Source organism: Sus scrofa, chromosome 4 (assembly GCF_054392235.1).
Source record: "Sus scrofa isolate SSC_HxYL_T2T_F1_AM1 chromosome 4, Sscrofa_HxYL_maternal_Yorkshire_Landrace_v2.0, whole genome shotgun sequence".
Classification (NCBI taxonomy): domain Eukaryota; kingdom Metazoa; phylum Chordata; class Mammalia; order Artiodactyla; family Suidae; genus Sus; species Sus scrofa.
The window spans coordinates 43,304,972-43,327,454 of record NC_139386.1 but is presented as its reverse complement, the minus strand read 5'-3'; the positions used below and the strand labels follow the sequence as shown (position 1 = coordinate 43,327,454).

At 38.9% G+C, this 22,483-nt stretch overlaps 1 protein-coding gene across 5 annotated transcripts in view; it reads right to left on the bottom strand.

The window, feature by feature from the left end:
• LOC106510026 (uncharacterized) overlaps positions 1–22,483 on the bottom strand; it is a 354,100-nt gene that overhangs the window by 42,273 nt on the left and 289,344 nt on the right. For 4 of the 5 annotated variants that reach the window (XM_085022049.1, XM_085022051.1, XM_085022052.1 and 1 more), the window contains one exon: positions 6,696–6,832. The gene's annotated coding sequence lies outside the window, so the exon portion shown is untranslated. Of the gene's footprint in view, positions 1–2,978; positions 3,185–6,695; positions 6,833–22,483 lie in introns of all 5 variants that reach the window. The other variant, XM_085022053.1, reaches the window with a different exon arrangement.

Sequence of the window (22,483 nt, the reverse complement as noted above, 5' to 3'; positions counted from 1 at the left end):
GCATCTAGACATCATCCTGACGGCAGGATACAGACAGAGTCACTTTTCAGTTTACTAAATATTCCTTATTGAAGACTGTGGTTTGGAGGGGAAATGCCATGAACGATAGAGACCAACCACGAGAATGTTCCCACAACCCAAGCAAGATACTCTAAACCATTATGAGTTTGGCAACAATGATCTTTGATTTTCCCATCTAAAGTAACTTGCACAAGGCAAATTCTGGGCCAGCTCCAATATTTTTGACTACAATGAATTTGCTTAATTCTCAAACGTTTACTTGATTTCTGAATATAGGCAACTGTTCTTTCAGGGTTCTTTAGCAACTCTGGGAAATTAAAATTATTTTGTAACTGTCCTAATCACATTTTTATCTAGAAGTTCCTTGTGATTTTTTTTTTTTTTTTTTTTTGGTCCTTTTAGGACTTCACCCATGGCATATGGAGGTTCCCAGACTAAGTTTTGAATCGGAGCTATAGCTGCCAGCCTACGCCGCAGCCACAGCAACACCAGATCCAAGTCGTGTCTGTGACCTACACCATAGCTCATGGCAATGCAGGATCCTTAACCCACTGAGAGGGGCCAGGGATTGAACCTGAATCCTCATGGATACCAGTTGGGTTCGTTAACCACTGGACCTTGATGGGAACTCCCTTTGCGATTTTTTTTAATTCATTAAATGATGTTTACTGAACAGTTACAAGAGAAAAAGTCCCCAGTGAGTTACTGTGAGTTGTACAAAGACGACTAAGACACAAGTGTCCAGGAAGTCACAGTTCAGTGGGAGAAAATCAGAAAGAGCATCAATTATGAAAGAGGGCATATGAGAGAAGAGCTAAGACCAAGCAGAGTGACATGCATAATGTGGAGGAAGAAAGATGTAACCATGTTTGGGAGGTCTGGGTTGGGCAGGGCCTTGAAATCAATAACGCAGGATGAAGAGACAGGTGAGCATGACGTCACTGTTAATCAGCTAGGCTTGGTCAAATGGAAGATGTGCAGAGGGACATGGTGGAGGAATGAAAAATGAAGGACAGATCAGGAAAGTTGAAGATCCAGGTTGAGGCCATAGCAGTTAAGCCTTTTGAGCAGACATCTTCTGGAGCAACTGTGGTCTCTATGAGGGCATTCCACAAAGCCATTTGTGTAAACTGACTCAGCAAAGCATTCCTACAACTGTTTGCATTGAAGCTAATTGAATCTATCTTCACTTTGACAGCACTGCCTTCTTCTTTTTAACCCTAAGACAAGAGTTTCCTCACAAGTAGCAGCTGTCAGAGCAGTTACCTTGGTGCATCTTCAAATGTTCCCAGCCCCGGATGATACCTGAACATGAGCCAGCTCAAATGAGTCCCCTGGGTTGTCTAGATGCATATTTCTTTTCACTTAGAGGAGCCTCCATTACTTTAGATTTTAGAGGGCAAGGCTGCTTTTTTATGAAACCTGTATGAAATCAAATTTTCCTAATAAAACATCAATATGCAACCTACTAAAATCCAAGGGACCAAAAGCTAAAATACACTAGTTAAGAGATAAGTTAATTTGTTGAATTAATGTCCTAAATTGAATTGATTGAGGAGAACTAGAAATAAGATCAGGAAGATTTACCTTCTTTAAGGGAACCCCGAGGAACTCCACCTCAAAGGTTGGGGGCGGGGGAGGGAAAGAGAGAGAGTGGGGGACAAAAACTAGGGACCAAGAACAAGCCAAAATATACTCCAGACAATTCCAGACCCTGCCCTCCAAAATCTATTTTAAAATGATGTTATGCATGTCACTGCTGTGTGTCCTTTATTAAGCAACTCTGGCAAAACATAGAAATACTTGATTTCCTAATTTGATGGTATAATCTACGAATTTCATCAAATGTTAAGGTTGTGAAAAAAAGTTACGTTGCTCTCTCATTGTTAATTTATATTTATCCTGAGTTTATGTCTGGAATTTTTTTTTTTCCTTTAAGGGAGGTTCCCAGGCTAGAGGTCGAATCGGAGCTATAGCTGCCAGCCTACGCCACAGCCACAGCAACACCAGATCTGAGCTTCATCTGTGACCTACACCACAGCTCATGGCAACACCGGATCCTTAACCCACTGAGCAAGGCCTGGGATCAAACCTGCAACCTAATGGATGCTAGTCAAATTCATTTCTGCTGAGCCATGATGGGAACACCTGAGTCTAGGATTTTTGTTTGTGTGTTTGTACATTTATTTTTCCCAGGTTCCTCATCTATTTACTGTAATTTTATGTTTTTGTCAGTGAAAAGTCCTTACTACCTTCAGCTTCTTCCTTGCTTCCTGTTAATCCTTCCTTCTTCCTGTGTCCTACCCGCCCACCTCTTCCCAAGGCCAAAACGGTGGACAGGAGCAAGTAAAAAGGAAGCAAAGAGAGACTTCAGTAAGCATGTGATAGAAATGGATCCTATCTTTCCTCACACATTTGGAATTTGGAACCACTTGCTCCATCTTTTCTGTCACCCCCCAGTGTGTTTATGACTTGACCTAAGTGCAGGATATGACATGGAGGGTGAGGGGGGCTAGGCCATGTTCTACATGGCTCCCCATTCTTTCTTCAGTATATAAGAACCATAGGAGTTAAAGGTTTCTGTAGCACTTCCCATGGTCACTGTAGGTACAATTACCACAAACCTGGTGTTTAAAACAATAAAAATTATTCTCTCACAGCTCTGCATGCCGAAAGTCCAAAATCAAGCTGTCCACCAAGCCACACTCCCTCATGAGGCTCTAGGGGAGAATCCTTTCTTACTGCTCTCAGCTTCTGGTGGCTTCTGGCATTTCTCAACTTCCTGTGGTTGTGGCTCCATCATTCCAGCCTCTTCTCTATCTTCGCATTGCCTTACCTTCTGTGTCCTTTCGTCTGTCTCACATCTCCCTCTACCTTTCTTTCATAAAGACATCATAAGGATTTAAAGTCCACCCACACAATCTAAGATGATTTCTTTATTTTCTTGACTGACTTACATTTGCAATGATGCTTTTTCTAAATCAGGTAATATCCACCGAATTGAGGAATTAGGGCTATCTTCGTGGAGGCCACCATTCGAAGCACTACAGTGCCCACGGAAATGGAGGTAGCTTTCATGATGGCTCCCAGAGCTCTGCCTCGAGGAATCGACCACCCTTCCAACCAGTGCCTGCTGTCAAAACTCAGCCTCTGTCCACCAGTGCTGAAGAGAAATGTGGAGACAGAGTTTGGGGCAAAGGAGAAAAAAAAAAAATAGCTTTATTGCTTTGCCAGATAAAGGAGGCATGCACAGCAGGCTAATGCCCTAAAGACCATGCCCTCCCTTGGGAGAGATTAGGAGGTGTTTTATTGTTTGGAAGTAGAAAATAGGGCCACAGATAAGGATCAGGGTAGATGCAAGCTTTTCATTCTTCTTCAAAGTTGGTATTTAGTGGCTCCAGGACTGGTCCTCCTCTCTTGTTTTCATTTGTTGGGTGTTTTAGTTCTGCAGAAGAACTCAGAGATATTGTTACATATACTCCTTGAGGAGAAACCAGGACCCTGCCCAAAGGTTGTACTATTGTTTCTTGACTGTTCCTCCCTACTCTCTGCATCCCCTCCCTTCCCTGATCAGAAACTGTTAGAACCTGCCCTTTGGAACTCAGGAAATGTCATGGAGGTTAAAGTTTATTCCCTAAAAATAAAAAATGCGGGACACAGAAAGCCTTGTGCTCAGGATTCCCATAGGGCCCTGTTTGGTTTCATGCCCACAAGTGCCATCCCAAGTCTGAGTCAAAGCACTAAACTAGTTGATGTGTTTCTAAAAAGCAAATGGCAGTCTGCTCCTATCTGAGAATTTAGGTTATGAAACAGCTGATAAGTAATTCTTTCAGCAGAAGATAGGACTTTTGAACACTAGGATTTAGGTACTTTATTTACATGTCCCTTGTAAACTATTTTCATATGTACAGGCTATTGTTGCTGTAAAGTCTTTTGGAAAGAAACATGTTCAAAATGGTAACATTTTACCTCAGAAATGACACAGAACCCTTTGCCTTCATGGGGACATTACATTTCAAAAGAAGGTAGATATTATACTGTCTTGTATCAAATACCCTTAAGATTTTTTTTTTTTTTTTGAAACTGTAATATAAAACATCTTTTTCTCTGGCTCTAATCCAATTTCTTTGAGTGATGTGTAAACCTTAAAATTGTTTGTAGCCCTGTGTCGGTATCCATTACTTTTGAAATGACCCCTGCATTTCACATTCTATATAACGTTTTCCTGTCTTCTCTGAGAATTGCCAAAGATCCTTCACAGGCACACTAATTGCTTGTGGCACCCGCAGTCCTTTCGAACACTGGCGTTTTCTTGGTGGATCAGTAAATACTCTGTTATTTGGAGGAGACATTGTTGCAAAACACTTTCCCTGAATCTCACTTTCTACTTAAACATCATCATCACACTGGCCTGAGTTACAGTTGCACTGTTGCCTGTGCATATTGGACTCAATATAGATTTGGTGTTATAGTAGCTTCGGAAACAATTCAGTCAAAGTATGAGTAATGATTTTTTTGTGGGTATATTAATCTCACAGAAACTAAGCATTGCATTTTAGACAATGAAGCTTGCAAAAGACCTCTCAAATCTATATTTTTTAAATGCTTTATATTATGTTCTTCCAAAACACACCCTGCTGACCTTTAAGCACATTAACCTCTGCAGAGAAATTTCTAGAAATCCATATTTTGTGCAAAGTCTCTAATTCAGCATTTAGTGAGGAAAATAGACTGTAGTTGGTGCTAAATTGTCAGCAATTCATCCCTTTCTGACAGATTTGCTGAATGACAAAGAAGAGCATTAAGCTTGTCTTAAAAGAAAATGCAGCATGGCTAAAAACACTGGTTCATCCAAGACAAATGTTCAAAAAACAGGCACACTTTAACACAGAAATATCTGATTTGCAAAGATTCCAAATATAAATTATAGGTTCCAGTCTGTCACCAGTACCATGACGATACTCAGGGTTGTTTTCCATCCTGACGACAATCTTTGACTTATCTTTCGTGGCCATGAGATAAATACCCTCATTTCCCCACCCTCTTCTCCCTAACCTCCTATTTCTTGCCTTTTACCCTTTACATCTGGGTGAATTTTAAACTGGTCTTCCTTTTTCTTGAGTGAAATATATTTGACATATAACACTGTGTGAGTTTAATGTACAACACGTTGATTTGATACATTTCTATATTGCAATATGAATGTCTAGCTGACATCTCAACTCATGAAATAATTACCATTTCTATTTTGTGGTGAGAATAATTAACATCTAGTCTCTTTGCAAGTTGGATGTATAATACGGCGTTGTGGTCTGCAGTCATTGTGCTGTGCATTAGCTCTCCAAGACTTATTTATCTCCTGGTTGTGTGTCAGGCTTTTCTGAAGGGTCCACACAACCTCATCACTCTCCATCCCTCCTTCCCCAACAACCCTCCTTCAACTTTCTCTCTGTAAATTCATAAAATTTTCATACTCTTTTTTTTCTTCCGACTTTGTTCCACTCATGAGTCAAATAAAATGGCTATAGTTATGACTGTGAAGCATACATGTAGCATTCATAACATCACTAAATCAAGGGAAAGGAAAGCCATATATTTAGAGAGGAAATATGGTGTAATAAGGGGCCAGCACATCAAACACCCAGTCCTTTGAAACACCCACAAAGCTTTCTCTCTCTAACTTAATGTCACATTTTCCTTGGGTTTCACTGATTTGTTTCTAGTGTGGCCATTCAATGAAATTCAAAACTATTTCTTACCAGTTTTTAAGTTTGATGTTTGCTTATTTACCAGCTTTATACACATATTGTTTTCTCTCTTTTTTAAAAAAATTTGTAGGCATTCCCATTGAGGCACAGTGGAAATGAATCCAACTAGAATACATGAGGGTTGGGGATCCAGCATTGCCGTGAGCTGTGGTATAGATTGAAGACATGGCTCAGATCCTACATTGCTGTGGCTGTGGTGTAGGCTGTTATCTGTAGCTCCAATTTGACCATAGCCTGGAAAATTCCATAGGCTGTGGGTGTGACCCTAAAAAGCAAAAAAATAAAAATAAAAAACTATAAATAGTAACTTGTTTCACTGTGCTAATAAGGCTTTATATGCTTTCAAATTAATTCTTTCATAGCTGGGCTATTTTTCCTATCAATATACTTGATCAAGATACAAATGAGGAGTTTCCTGGTGGCCTAGCAGTTAAGGATCTGGTGTTGTCACTGCTGTGGCTTGGGTTCAACCCTTGGCCTGGCAACTTCGCATGGCTTGGGCAAGTTCAAAAAACAACCAAAAAACAATCAAAGATGCTAGTGAATGCCTAGATTGTGACCCATGGGCCAGCTTTTTCCCATAGAAAAACTTCATCTATTGGATACTGTATTTAGATAATTAGCAACCAAGGATTGCTCATTTGGGGTGGGGGCAGTGGTTAGATTTCCTTCCCTCGAAATTGAAAGAGTTAATAATTTCAAAGATTCAGAATTCCTTTCAATTTGTTTTCCCTTCCTTCTTTCTGTGCAAGCAAACTAGATGTTCCCTGGTGGTCTAGCGGTTAGAATTCAGAGCTCTCCCCATGCAAGCAAATTAAATGCTCTAAATCTACTTAAAAGCTGATACTTCCTCACAAATCTTGGAACTTGGGGGAGGAGGAGGTATGATTAACTTGGTGAACTTACAATTCCACATTGGATAGCACATGTCTCTGTTCATTCCTTATTCTCTTTCTACTTCTTTGTTTTCTACTGAGCAGTGAGCACCATAAGAGCAGGAATCTTGCATATCTTGTTTTCCCCATTGTTCCTAGTACCTAGAACTGGCATAAAGATGATATTCAAAAAACAATTGTTGAACAAATAAAATGTGTAATTAATTGGTTAATTATTTTTGATTATTTAGGTTCTGGCTGGCTTTGCTTTTGCTTGGTCATCATTAAAAAAAAAAGAAAGAAAGAAAAGCTGAGCATGTGTGGTAGGCTCAGGATCATAGAATTTAGAGCTGAAAGAGAACTAGAAATTATATTATTCAAAATATTCATTTTAGAGTTCTTCCTGAGGAAACTAGGGTTGCAATAGGCTAGGTAATATGATGCCCAAAGGTCCATCATGGCTGGATAATGGTCAACTGCCATCCTAACCCTTAAATCCCTGATGTCTCATAGAATTAAGCCTCCCTGGATTAGACAGTTTACCCTTCCCATATAAGGAGCTATTTGGGGGAATCCTGGTGTAATCTTGTAGGCTCACCAAAATATACGTAGATCACTATTTACAAAACAGGACAGAAAAATGAGATAAGGGATTGTATGACAGAAGCAGAATTTTGTCTTGTATTATTTTCCCTTTGCCAACAAGCTTCTATATCCTGGAGACAGTGACTGGAGGGAAAACACAAGCACAGGCACTGCCATGTTGATGGGGTCTGGGTGTCAGACATAGCTGAGCTTGGGAGAGATCTTGGGGCTCTGTATGCATGCCTATTCTGTATGCATGCCTATTCCAGTAACAAGGGGTTTTTGTAGTCATTGTCTCACCTCATGTCCACAACCACCCTGTAAGGTAGCAGGGAAGATATTATGCTAAGTGGTACCAATGAGGAAACTGAAGGTGAAAGTACTTTGGTAAACTGCCCAACGTCACACAGATAGTGGATGATAAGAATCAGAATTAAGTCCTCCTACCTCATGGCAGTTCAATGCATTGTTCACCCCTCAAACACATGAACTTTCTTGGTCTCAAGTTGTCTTTTTTTTTTTTTTTTTAACCTGAATTAGTGGGATTCTACCTATCTATCCAACAGTCCCTAGATCAGAATTTAAGCTCTTGGCTAAGAGGTATACATGGTAATTCTTCATTTTTTTTTTCTAGGGAGGGAAAAGGAAAAAAAAAAAATTGCTCTTCCTGCTATTCACAGGGAATGAATTTTTCTTTTTATGAGTCTTCGAATGTCATAAATCCTAGAATAATATATAGTCTCAAGATTCTGTGCTTTCAAGTTATCCATTGCAGAACACACACTGTGCTTTCTCCTCCTCTCCCCTCCCTCTGCTACCCACAAATGCATATATACAGAGTAAGAGACAGCACACACCCCTTCCACCTGAAACTTCATCATCACAAACTGTGGATTAGACTAAAACAAAGGTAATAGAAGCCATTTGTGGGGCCTAAGTAAATGACCATAGGAAGTAATACTGTGAAAAATAACTTGAATGGGTGTTGGTGGATGAGGTAAAGGGTGATAGTTGGATCATGCAGGGAGACTCTGCTAGAAAAGGAATATGCAAATAGGAGGAGCTATAGGAGGTGCTAAAATAGGGAACAAGGGAGTTCCTATCGTGGTGCAGCAAAAATTAATCTGACTAGTATCCATGAGGATGTGGGTTCAATCCCCGGCCTTTGCTTAGTGGGTCAAGGATCTGGATTGCTATGAGTTGTGGTGTAGGTCTCAAACGAGGCTCAGACCTGGATTGCTGTGTCTGTGGTGTAGGCCAGCAGCTGCAGGTCTGATTCAGCCTTCTAGCCTTGGAAAGCCTATATGCCACAGGTGAGGCCCTAAAAAGCAAAAATAAAATAAAATAGGGAACAAGTTGCTGAGACTAGAAGGAAGGTAGAATGAACAATGAAAACCCCTTGTTACTTCTGGTAATCTCAGCAGTAAAATGTCAAGGGAGTGTTTCAGTTGCTAAGGAAAATACCAAGGGAACATTGGTGAGAAGGTGTTGAACTGCACCCTGCAGACATACAGGACCTTCCTAAATACTTGCCCAGCTTTAAGTCTGAAGAACTAGCCTGGATCAGCAACAGAGACATCAGTGGTTTAATGGAAAGGGAGTTTACACATCTGACACAAGGTCCTGGAGCAACACCCTGCTGTGTTCTGAGGATGGCTGGCAGGACATGGTGGCAGTCTTCTGGGGGAGCGGAGAGAGAAGGTGGAAGGGGAAATTGCCAGTTACAGGGGGAATTATATCAGGTTGACTCATTAATCCCCAGGGAAACCAGCAGAGGGGCACACCACTTACCGCCTCTTTGATAAGAGATATTACTAGCTGGGGCCTGGGGCAAGTAGTTAGGAAGGTTAGTCCTGTGAGTAGGAGTAGGTGAAGCAGGCACTGGTCAAGCAGGGGATGTACAGAGAGCAAGAGAACAACCATCTTGGGTGGCCTGATTATACAAAAAGCAAATTATGTCTTCAGTGTCTTTTTTTAGCCACCCAAGGCACAGACAGCTGTCTCCTCATGTGGCCATTACCATGGTTGGCTGCAGCACCTTCCAGGGCTGTGGGGCAAGAGCACAGATAGAGGCTCCCTAACTGTGTGGTCAGCCTCAAGTTTCCCACCCTCCCTCAACCCATGGGCCTGGGTGCACCAGTACATCTAAGCTCCATTCAGCTCCTAGGCGCAGTCTCCCTCCCCCTGTAAACAGCCACCCACTATTTGCCCCTTAGATCTAGGGGTACACACACCCACAGCACCATAGTCCATACTCTTGTGAGACACACTGTGGCCTTAAAAGCCTGCCTTCTGTTTTAAGCAGGAATTTTGAGGACTCAGTTCCTCAGAGAACAGTCTAGAAAAGTAGTCTAGACTAAGTGAGCACAATCCCACAGCCATCTCCCCACTGTCTCCTGGCCCTTGGAAGAGCAACAGGAAAATGGCCATGAGCAGTGTGGGGCCAAAGCTGACCCTCACTGTTTGGGTCTAGGGCTACACTGTGGCTTGTAGCCCTGGGCACTAAGAAACCAGTAGGAAATTTTACAGATTCATAAATCCTGATGTCAGCTTCACAAATCCAGTAGTTATGACTGCAGGACTTCTGACTCTGCCCTGCTTTCAACTGATGCAGTGAGAAACAAGCCATCATAGAAGTTGTGTAAGGTACAGTTAACCTGTGAAGAAGTAGATATCTTTGGGACTCAGACATGGAATAAGGCATGAATATATTTTCAAAATTTAAATAAGGTTTTAGACAATCATAGTCTGAACTAAAGAATTTCCCCAGCTTTACCATTTTAGGCTTCTACTTCATATTAATGTAAAGAGAAACTTGAACTTTGCATTGCAGAACAGTTATGAAGACAATGGGCACTTCCAGTGGCCCATCCCTGGAGGTAAAAGCATAAACACATAGCTTTAAAAAGCCTATTTAATGTGTTTATTAGTGGGAGTAATGGAGGTTAATTAATCTAGTTTTGGGAACTAGATAATATCTGTGTTCCATTGCTTGCACATGATGCTGTCCAATTAATTCCTCCCAAGGACTTTTATACAAGATTATTCAGCCTAAAACTTCTGGCTTGAAACTTTTGAAGGTCTTTGGGGTGACCATTAGAGAAGAACAGGCTTGAGAAACTATCACCTTCTTTTATACTTTCATCCTGGTAGGAAGCTGTGCTCTTCTCAAAGGTTAACCAGGTTGCAGAATTTCAGGGAGTGTGGCCAGGACCCATTTCAATTGCTCTCACGTGCTTCTCTTGTTTAATTCTTGGAAGCACAGTCTGGAGCCTGCATTCCGAGATGTCAGCCACTCAGCTCACTAGGGCTTCCTTCAGAAGCTGGCTGGACCTAGAAACACTCAGATGCCCTTGAAATCTTTAAACGCCTTCTGACAGAAGGTTTGGCCCTTTCTTCTCCCAGTGCTCATTTGAAAGTTAAGGACATAAATACACATTTTTTTTTTGAATCCTGAAGAAGACTTTTAATTGATTCACTGAATATTTTAAGTTCTATTAATTCCATTGATGTTGCAAACATTTCAGTTTATTCTAACTGCTGTTTTAATCACATACATTAACAAGTTTATTTTTACCTGCCAGCTAATGTTTTACATTGCATCAATAAATCTTCAGGTTTTGAGCTAAATTGTGTACAAAATAAAATGAATTGCACAACCTCCTGATTGCTCCACAGAGGTCAGATTAGCCAACATCCCTCCTCCAGAGGAGGGCTAATCAGGCATGAATATAAAGGTGTTAAACTAAAGAATGCATATGCTACTCATTTGTGATATTACAAATGCAGCATTGGATTATTTCAAGTACAGGTTTTTCTTGCAGAGTCTATTCATTTAATTTGTATTTTATACTCTATAAAGTATAAAAGGAACATAATTGATCACCCAGATGTAAGTAAAATATTTTTTTTCTTTTATGACTGCACCTGTGGCATATGGAAGTTCCCAGGGCAGGGACTGAATCCAAGTTGCAGCTGAGACCTACACCACAGCTGCGGAAATCAATGTGGGAAGTTTTAACCCACTGTGCCAGACTGGGGATTCAACCTGTGCCTCCACAGTAACCTGAGCTGCTACAGTTGGATTCTTAGGTTAAAACAACTCATTTGCCAATGTCCTCTATAGGACATGATTTTTTTCAGTAATGACATTTAATTTGGATATATCCATCTATGGTATCTTTCTCCATCCTTGTGAAGAAAAAATGGCCCAGAATTAGGTGTGTAGTATGTGTTAATAAAACATGGATTAAGTGAATGACCCACATGGTAAACCAGTCCAGCTCTTGAGATCATTTGCAGATGCTCTGTCTACTAAAGGAAGAGTGAGTAGAAAAACTCATCCCCAGTGAATGCAGAGCTACATCTCTCCAGATGACTGGTGAATGTTTGTCATTAAATGTCAGATCAGAGAAATAGAGGATTATAATTAAGAGACCACATGCACATGACTCTCCAGATTTGTCACACACAAGTTGTGAGCTTGGGTAAGTTAATTAACCTGTGTGAAATATATATTCTTCTTATACATTAAGTATGAAATAAAGTCTTGCACATACCATACTTAATACAGTGCCTGGGATATAAAAAGCCCTCTAAAAATGTAAGCTAAAAAGGTTGTACTTTGCATTCAACTACCATTGCTTCTCTTGAGTTTCATGGCATCATAATAATCTTTCTACAAAGCCCTAGTGAAATTACTTGACTGCCACCTTGTTATCTCATTATAAAAAAACCTCACTACCCCTCTGATATCCTACTTCTACTCTCCCATATCATTTAACTCAGCCACCCCAGCCTCTTAGCTGATCTTGGAAGATGTCAGGTACAATTGTACCTCAGAGCATTTCCATTTATAGCTCTCTGTGCATCAAAATACTCTTCTGTAGATTTCTTCATGGCTTATCCCCTCAACTCCTATAGACCTTGGCTCAAACTGCAACTGTTTGCGGAGATCTTCCCTAATCACTCTCATTTAAAATTTCAATCATGCTTCCCAACATTCCGTATCTTCCTTCTCTGCTTTGCTTTTCTCTGAAATATTTATCACCATATTATAGACTATACATTTTAGTTATTTATTTTTATGTTGACTGTCTCCCATATAAGAATATAAGTTATATAAAGATAGGGGTTTTTTTCTATTTTTGAAAGTAAAGTAAGAAGAAAAATAATAAACATGAAACACAGAAAGTCAAAGGAGCAGTGCATAGAATTGAGACAGACAAAAAAAAAAAAGCACAAAAGTTGAGAGAGCAGTAAATGAAATTAAAGTATTTCAAGACCACCATAATGCCAAGAAAATGGATAAAATAATCAAGCAATATGAGTTTTTGATAATTTAAGGATATATTTTGTATTCTTCAGGATAACCACAGAAAGAATAGTAATTATATAGCTACCAAGTTGATGTTGGCTTAGGGTAGGAGAACAAAGACAGACTATTAAGAAAAATCTCCCAAAAAACAAGGCAAGAAAGAAGGAAAATAGGAACATACAGAAGGTTAAGTTAATTGAAAATGAATATAAAATAGGAGATTTAAACCCCAAATGTAAGTAATTTTTTATTATATGCTTATTAAAACACAAAAGCAGTCATATTGAATTGTAAACTTCACTATATGCTGATTATAAATAATACATCTCAAAATAAGAAATAAAAAGTTGAAAATAAAAGGATGGAAAAGATACAATTCGCAATCTTAATGATTATTTAATACAAAAAAAGCTGACAGGCGTTCCCATCGTGGCGCAGCACAGATGAATCTGACTAGGAACCATGAGGTTGCCGGTTTGATCCCTGGCCTGGCTCAGTGGGTTAAGGATCTGGCATTGCGATGAACTGTGGTGTAGGTTGCAGACACAGCTCAGATCTAGCAATGCTGTGACTGTCACGTAGGCTGGCAGCTATAGCTCTGATTGTACCCCTAGGCTGGGAACCTCCATATGCCATGAGTGCAGCCCTAAAAAGCAAACAAACAAACAAAAAAAGAGCTGATGAAACTATACTAATATCAAAATAGAAAAAAAACCCACACAAGACAGAGGGAAACATCATAAGAAAGCATCAACCATCTTAATTCATTTTCTTTTTCTTTTTCTTATTTTGCTTTTTGTTTTAGGGCCATACCTGCAGCACATGGAAGAAGTTCCAGGCTAGGGGTTGAATCGGAGCTATAGCTGCCAGCCTATGCCACAGCCACACCAACAAGGAATCTGAGCCACATCTGTGACCTACACCACAGTTCACGGCAATGAAGGATCCTTAACCCAGTGAGCAAGGCCAGGGATTTAACCCATGACCTCATGGATACTAGTCAGGTTCATTACCACTGAGCCACAATGGAAACTCCCATCCTAATTCATTCTTAATTTGTGTATACCTAATGTCATAATCTCAAAATACAAAAATAAAACAGACAGGACTACAAGGAGAAATGTAAAAGCCAATGATCATAGTGGGAAACATAATCACAATTTTCTCAGCAAATGATAGAAATAGAGAAAAAAACCACTAAACATTTGGAAACTCTGAATAATATAATAGACTTAAAATAGTTGACTTATAGAAAACAGCACCCATCAACTACAGAATACCCATTATTTGCAGGCACACACTGTGCATTGATAAAAACCAACCACATGCTGAGCCACCAAGGAAACTCAACAAATTTCAAAGGATTTTGATGATGAAAATATGTTCTATGACCACAATTCTATTAATCTTAACAACTTAAAATCACTAACAAAAAAAAACACCTAGAAAATATCCATATATGTGTGAATTACTGAGTATACTTATTTGATTAACTTATGATAATTAAAATACGGTGGAATGTGTTAGGTTCATTCTCAGAGGGACATGTATAGTATTCCTTACAAAAGAAGAAAAGATGGAATAAAAAACTAAACATCTATCTCAAAGTTAGCAATAGAACAGTGAAATAAACCTAAATAAAAGAAACTAGAAAGGTAAGAACAGAAATTGATATAATACAATAGAAAGGATTGATCAGACCAAAAATAGTTCCTTTATAAGAATCAATACATTTGATAAACTTCTCCATGAGACAAATCAAGAAAAAAAGAGAAAAGCCATAAATAACAAATTCAGGTATGAAATGGGGAACATCATAGGACATTAAAAAGATTACTCTGGAGTTCCCCTCATGGCTCAGCAGTTAACTAACCCAACTGGTATCCACGAGGACATGGGTTCGATCCCTGGCATAGCTCAGTGGGTTAAGGATCCGGCATTGCCGTGAGCTGTGGTGTAGGTCACAGATGAAGCTTAGATCCCACATTGCTGTGGCTATGGCATAGGCTGGCAGCTGCAGATTCAATTTGATCCCTATCCTGGGAATTTTCATATGCTGCAGTGTGGCCCTAAAAAAGACAAGAAAAAAAATTACAAGATGACATTGTAAAAAAGATTTTAAGACAGTATTGTTGGAAATACAATGAATGAAATGTTCACCCATCTTTTTTGATGTTGTATTGGCAAGACTTGTTAATGCAATAAAGCAAGAATTAAATGAAAGGTAAATATAAGGGGAAGAGAGACATAAATCTGTCTTTGTTCACAGATGACATGATTGACTATATTGAAAATCTCAAAAAAATCAACAAAAATCTTCCTCAACTAGTAAGTGATTGTAGCAAGTTTGCAGAACAAAATGTTAATTTTAAAAAGTCAACTTGCTTCCCTATAAATCAACAATGAATGAGTGGATTGAAATTAAAATCACAGTATCTTTTATGGTAGTACCCCCCATATGACATACCTAGGTATAAATCTAACAAAATATGTAATATGTGTATTTCCTCATATATATATTTTCTCATAATAGAACTGATAAAGGACTATGAACCAAAATACATGAAGAGTTCTTAAAACTCAATAAGAAAACAAGTAACCATGTTAAAAAATGGGCCAAAGCCCTTAACAGACACCTCTACAAAAGTCTAATAAACAATATCAAAGAATTAAAGTAAATGGAGAGCTATTTACGTTCATTGATAGGAGGACTCAATAGTGTCAATATGTCAGTTCTTCATGGCTTGATCTACAGATTCAATTCAATATCATTCAAAATCTCAGGAAGTTTTTTACAGTTATTAACACACTGATTCTAAAGTTTATGGGAGAGCCGAAAGACAGGATAACCCAACACAGTATTAAAGAATAAAGTTAGAAGACTGATGCTGCCCAACTTTAAGACATTATAAAGCTATAGTAATCAAGACAGTGAGGTATTGACAAAAGAATACATAAATAGATCAATGGAACAGAATAGAGAGACCCAAAATAGACCCCCAAAGTATAGTCGACTGATATTTGACAAATGAACAAAGACAATGCCATGGACCAAAGATAGTCTGTTCAAGAAATGGTTCTGGGCGTAGTTCCTTTTGTGGCTCAATGGAAACGAATCCACCTAGTATCCATGAAGATGTAGATTCAATCCCTGGCCTCGTCAGTGGGATGGGGATCCAGCATTGCTGTGAGCTGTGGTGTAGGTCACAGACACAGCTCTAATCTGGCATTGCTACGGCTGTGGCATAGGCTATGTTCAACCCCTAGCCTGGGAACTTCCATATGCCTCAGGTATGCCCCCCCAAAATAAATAAATAAATAAATAAGAAATGGTTCTGGGACAACTGGACATACACATGCAAAAAAAGAATCTGCACACAGACTTTAATGTCTTCCCAAAACTTAACTCAAAATGTATCAGAGACCACAATGTAAAATGCAAAATATGAAACCCCTAGAAAATAACATAGGAGAAAACCTAAGTAACCTTGGATACACTGATGCCTTTTTTGGTATAACACTAATACATAATCCATGAAAGAAATAATAGATATGCTAGACCTCATTAAAATTAGAAATTTCTTCTCTGCAAAATACAATTCAAGAGAATTTGAGGAGTTCCCATGGTTGTTCAGTAGAAATGAATCTGACTAGTATCCATGAGGATGCAAGTTCCATCCCTGGCCTCGGTCAGTGGGTTAAGGATCTGGCATTGCCATGAGCTATGGTGTAGGTTGGTTGGAGCCCTCATTACTGTGGCTGTGGCATAGGCCAGCTCTGATTCAACCTCTAGCCTAGGAACTTTCATATGCTGTGGGGTGCCCCCCACCAAAAAAAAAGACAAGAGAATTGGAAGACAAGCCAAAGAATGAGAGAAAATATTTGCAAAAAAAAAAAAAAAAGAAAAAAGAAAAAAAGAGAGAGAGAGAGAAATGATTAAGCACCGTTAACAAAAATATACAAAGAGTTCTTCAAACTCAATAAGAAAACAAGCAACCATGTTAAAAAATGAGCCAAAGACCTTAGCAGACACCTCACCAAAGAAGATGCATTGATGGTAAATAAATATATGAAAAGATGTTCCATATCATATGTCATCAGGAAAATTAAAATTAAAACAAAAATGAGATACTACCACAAGTCTTTAAGAATGGTCCAAATCTGGAACAGTGAAAACACCAAATGCTGGCAAGAACTTGGAGCAACAGGAACACCCATTTGTTGCTTGTGGGAATGCAAAATGGTACAGCCATTTTGGAAGACAATTTGGCAGTTTCTTACATGAGTAAACATACTCTTACCACTGAATCCAGCAATTATCTACTTGGTATTAACCCAAAGGAGTGAAAAACTTATGTCCACATGAAAACCTAAACATGGATGTTTATAGCAGCTTTATTAAGTTTATAGTAGTAATTGTCAAAACTTGGAAGCAAACAAGATGCCCTTCAGTAGGTGAATGGATAAATGGTTGTACATACAGACAATGGAATAATATTCAATGCTGAAAAGAAATGCTCTGTCAAGCCATGAAAAGAAGTGGGGAAAACTTAGATGAATATTACTAAATGAAAGAGGCAAATCTGAAAAGACTACATACCATGTGATTCCAACTATATGACATTCTGGAAAAAGTGAAACTATATAGACAGTAAAAAGACCAATGGTTGCCAGGGGTTGGGAGTAGGAGAAGGAATGAAGAGGCAGAACGCAAAGTATTTTTTAGGGCAGTGAAAATACTCTCTATAACATTACAACAATGGATATATGTCATCATACATTTGCCCAAACCCATATAAAGTCTACCATAAGTGAAACCTAAGGTAAACTCTGGACTTGGATGATTATAATGTGTCACGCAATTCTGGTGAGTCATATTGATAACTGGAAAGGCTATGCATGTGTGAAGGCAAGGGGTATATAAAAAAATCTCTGTACCTTCCTCTGAATTTAATTGTGAAATTAAAATTTCTTTAAAAATAATTTATATATATGTATACATGTATATATATATTATATATGTATATATTATATATATTATATACCTTTGTAAAATGTGCAAATCCTAAAAAAAATCTATGAAATAGAAAAAAACAGAATAGTTTTATAATTATTAAATTAGTTAAGTCAGTAAATAAAAATCTTCCTACCTCCAGATCCAAGTTTTATTGGTGAAGTGTATAACCACAAATCTACATAAACCCCTTAGAGAATATATAAGTAGTTTATGAGACTAGCATAGTCTTGATGAGAAAACCTGATGAAACCATTATAAGAAAGGAAATATATGGGCCAATCTCACTCATGAACAAAGAGTCCAGTAATATGTAGAGGTAGCAAGACTCAGTATTACAAAAATATTGGTTATCCCTCAGATTTTCTATAAAGTTACAAATTATATTTAAAACCTCAACTTTTACTTCTGAGGAAACTGACAAGCCATTTCTAAAATGATGTGGAAATGTAAGCGGCTAAGAATATGCAAGTTCTCTTGAAGAAGAACAAGCTGAGAGTATTTGCCCCACTAGATAAGAGACTTATTATAAAGCTACGATAATTAAGAAATGTGTTTTGGTGATGGTTTGACAAAGAGAACAATGGACTAAAAAAAAGTCCAGAAATAGTCTAAAAATATACAGTCACTTGATTTATGACAACATAAGAATGCAATCAGAGTAAAAGGATGCTTTTCAGTAAATGATGCTGAGTCAGCTGGATATCCCCGTGGGAAAAGGGAAACTTGACTCCTTCCTCCTGACAAGTAAAATATCAATTCCTAGAAGATAAAGGCAAACAATAACACTTTAAGATATAAGAGAATATCTCCTTTACATTGAACTGAGAAAATATTTTTTAGGCAACACACATGTAGAATAAAAAAAAATCACCATAAAGGGAAAGCCTTTAAATTGGACTACAAGAAAAACTAGGATATCTTGTCATCAAAAGATAATATTAAGAAAGTGAAAAGGCAAACCATGGATTGGAAGAAAATGTTTGTTTTATAGTCATAAAGTCAACAAAAGTCTGGTAACAAGAATATATGAAATACTTTGAGAGCTCTTACAGTCCAAAAGAAAAATGGGCAAGAAACTATAATAGGTACTTCACAAAGAGAATACCTATGTAAGGAAACATACTCAACTTCTTTAGTAATCAGGAAAATATGAATTAAAACCCCAGTGATATGCCTCTATGCAATTGCCAGAATGTCTTAAAAAGAAATAATGGTGTTATTAACTATTTGCAAGAATGTAGAGCTAGGGGAATTCTTACACACGCTGGTATGAATATAAACTTGGAAAAGAGTTTCTCATTATATGCTAAAGGTGAACTTAGGTAGAACTCATCAACCAACAATCACACTCCCCGAGCATATACCCAGTAGTAGTGTGTGCAAGTAACACTATTTAAGTTAGCCAAATTTGAAAAGAACCAAAATTCACTAATAGCAGAATGGATAAGTAATTTGTGGTGTATTCTTTCAGTGGAATAACCCACATCAATAAAAATGACCTATCTATAGTCATATGAAACAACATGGACGACCCTCACAAATACAATGAGCAAAGATGCCTGACAAAATAAACTGCACACTTTGTGCCTTAGCCTGCAGGATGCTATAACAGAAACCAGAGGCTTAAAGAGAAAACACTGCTCGCTGTTCTGGAGTCCAGAGAGTCCAAATTAAGTTGCTGGCAAATTCAGAGTCTTAAGGGCCTTCTTCCCAGTCCATATGGCTGTCTTCCCACTGAGTCTGCAAATGCTGCTGCAGAGGAGGAAGATCTGTGTGGTCTGTTTTATAAGAGCACTAATCCTATTCACAATGGCTTCACCCTCATGACCTACACATCAGTTTGGGATTGGGTTTCAACACCTGAATTTGGGGAGGACACAAACCTTGTCTATAGTACTATATAAATCAGCTATATGGAGCTCAAAAGCAAGAAAAACTAAGTTATAGTATTAAGATTAAGGAAACAAGTGAGAAATGGAAGGGATTGGGAAGGGATTTCTGAGGTGGTGGAAAGAGTATGTCTTGACCCCAACAGCAGTCACACATGCATTTCACTGGCAATGGCTCACTAAGCTGCACATACATTTTTTTGTGCCCCTGCCCCTTTTAAGGTCACACCTGCAGCATGTGGGAGTTCCCAGGCTAGAGGTTGAATCAGCGCTTTAGCTGCCAGCCTACACCACAGCTTATGGCAATGCCAGATTCTTAACCCACTAAGTGAGGCCAGGGATCGAACCCACATCCTCATGGATCCTAGTCAGGTTTGTTAACTCCCTGTACCCCTTTCTTAAGTGTTAAAACATCACATAAAATGCAGTTGAAATTTTTTAATAATATGCTTAAAATTTTATTTCTAGGAATGTTATTTTTAGATATAAATCATGAGTATATTAAAAATTAGGTTCAGGAATTCCTATTGTGGCTCAGTGGATTAAGAACCTGACTAACATCCATGAGGATGCAGGTTTGATCCCTGGCCTCACTCAGTGGGTTAAGGATCCAGCATTGCTGCAAGCTATAGCATAAGCCAGCAGCTGCATCTCTGATTTGACCCTTAGCCTGGGAACTTCCATATACCACAGATGCAGCCCTAAAAAGAAAGAAAAAAAATTAGGCTAAATATTATGAAACCAGAAAACTGAAAAAAGCTTAACTATCCATCAGTAGATGGCAGGTTCAATAAAGTATAACACATCCAGGAAGACAGTGGACACTTTAAAAAGAATGACACTGATCTAGGACAATCTTCAACATACGTCTAAGCAAACAATAAGCAGGAGACATAGAGTGTGCAGAATATCCTATCATTTCATTTGTATGTAAAACTGAGGTAGAGGATATATATACACACACACACATATATATATATATGTTTTGTATATGCATATAATGTTTCTGGCAGAACAGGTGAAAAATAAAACTCAGTAGCAATAGTTGTCTCTGAAGTGGGAAATCAGAAAACCAGAGGTCATGGATGGTATGGAAACTTTCTTTTCATTGTACCTGTTGGCATTGTGTGAACTTAATCACAAATATGTTGACCTTTCAAAATAATGTATGAAGAGGTGAAACATGTTTTGTAATTAGCTGAGATAATTTTGAGAGCCCAGGTCCCAATTGCTGATGCATTTGGATATTTGCATAGATCAAAGTGTCTTTTCTTTGGAGAACAAACATGGCCTAGAGTGGAGGCTGGGAAAAATTGTCCAAGAGGGGTAATGAGGGAGGCTGAAAGACAGGAGCCAGGCAGAAACTGGTCTAAGAAGCCAGAGCACATACAGAGGTTCCCGATCTGATCAGGTCCAGGAGCAGGGATGGGCCAGGGTGAGCCAGGCAAGGCCAGAGAAGAAGCTAAAATGCTCAGGTCAGGAAACCAAACAAAAGCAGACACATGAGAGGCAAAGGGCCTACAGAAAGGTGACTTCCAGGGGTGGGAAATGCCTGTGATGTTCACTTCTTGCTCTCACAAGCCTGGCATTGTCAGCAGAGTATAACCGGCCAAAGGAAAGAAGAGACCACACTCTCAGCTATTTATTTGCATTCATCCAAAATATGATAAGCCTTAGAATGAGGTCTTTGTCTCCTCCACAGTACCTGCTTACAGTGCTATATGCACACGAATGATCTCAAAAAGGAGTTTCAATCACCCTGTTTCCTAAACACAGAAACTTTCCTTCCTGCAGATTTTCATACCCTCAGGCCGGCACTAAGCCTGAGCCACTGGCTGATGGGCAAATGGGTATGTAAATGATACCAGCCTTTGATTGCCTTTGCTTTGTGCCCCGGATCTGATCATTCCACTGAGGTTTCAATCTCACATCCCACACGATCTCTGTTATACAGATTCATCATGTTAACAACCATCATGGAATTTTTCACCTTTGAAATTTGTTGAAGAGATACAGCTTTTGAAGAAATCAGATTCCAGACTAGGTGCTCTGTGTCATCTGTGACCAGGACCCCACAGACTCCCGTGAGGGCAAGCAAACTGAACAGAGGGCTAGTGCCAAGGCCACAGTATTAAGGGGATCCATTTTCCAAGTTATAGTCTAGCCAACAGGGTCCTTTTGCCACTTAACACATCTATAGCTTCTTTATGGTGATGCCAAGTTTATTCTCGGTGCAGTTTTTCGTAAATCACATCCAAAATATGATTTGGAAAAAAATGCACCTTCTTATGAGCCCACTGTGTACTTGAAAGACCCAGTGCACAAATCATTTGCACCTGTACCATTTCCATCCAGTTCTAAGCTAATTTTAAAAAGGCTCTGAAAGCCTGCCAACAGCACATGTGCACAGAAGATAAAATGTAATAGCAATTAATCCAATCATCTCTGATTTAACGTTAATTTAACCCAGTGGATTATGCCTTGTTTTGTGTGCAACTGTGTTGATCCTGCTACATTTCAGAGAGCCCCCAAATCAATCAAGTCACAATCCCTAATTGCAGTCAAAACGGGGAATTCCACTCAGCAGGGCCCTCCACTAGAGTATCTATTCCTCCCAAGGAAGAAAGGGAAGTCAAAGAAAGAGGCGTCTCTAATAGCAGGCTGCTAACATCACAGCTGATGGTGTCAGGACTAGCAAGGAAGAGTGGCCTCGTGTTTGCTGGCATATTCAATTGCACTAGGGCTTCTTGCCAGAATGAACAGGAAAGGGCCAGTGGAGGAAAGCCAATGGAAGCACAGTTGCTGTTTAAACTAGAAACAAACAACAACACACAAATTCTGGGGGCACAGTGCTATCCTTTCCTTTTATTTGCATTATGGATTAAATGACTACAGCCGGTAAAGACCTGAATGAGGTTGGCTATAATTGAAAATTAATACTATCCTACACTCCCCCGCCCCCCAATGGAATTGGATTGGAACGTAGGTCTGCTTTCTTGAACCAAGGCTGA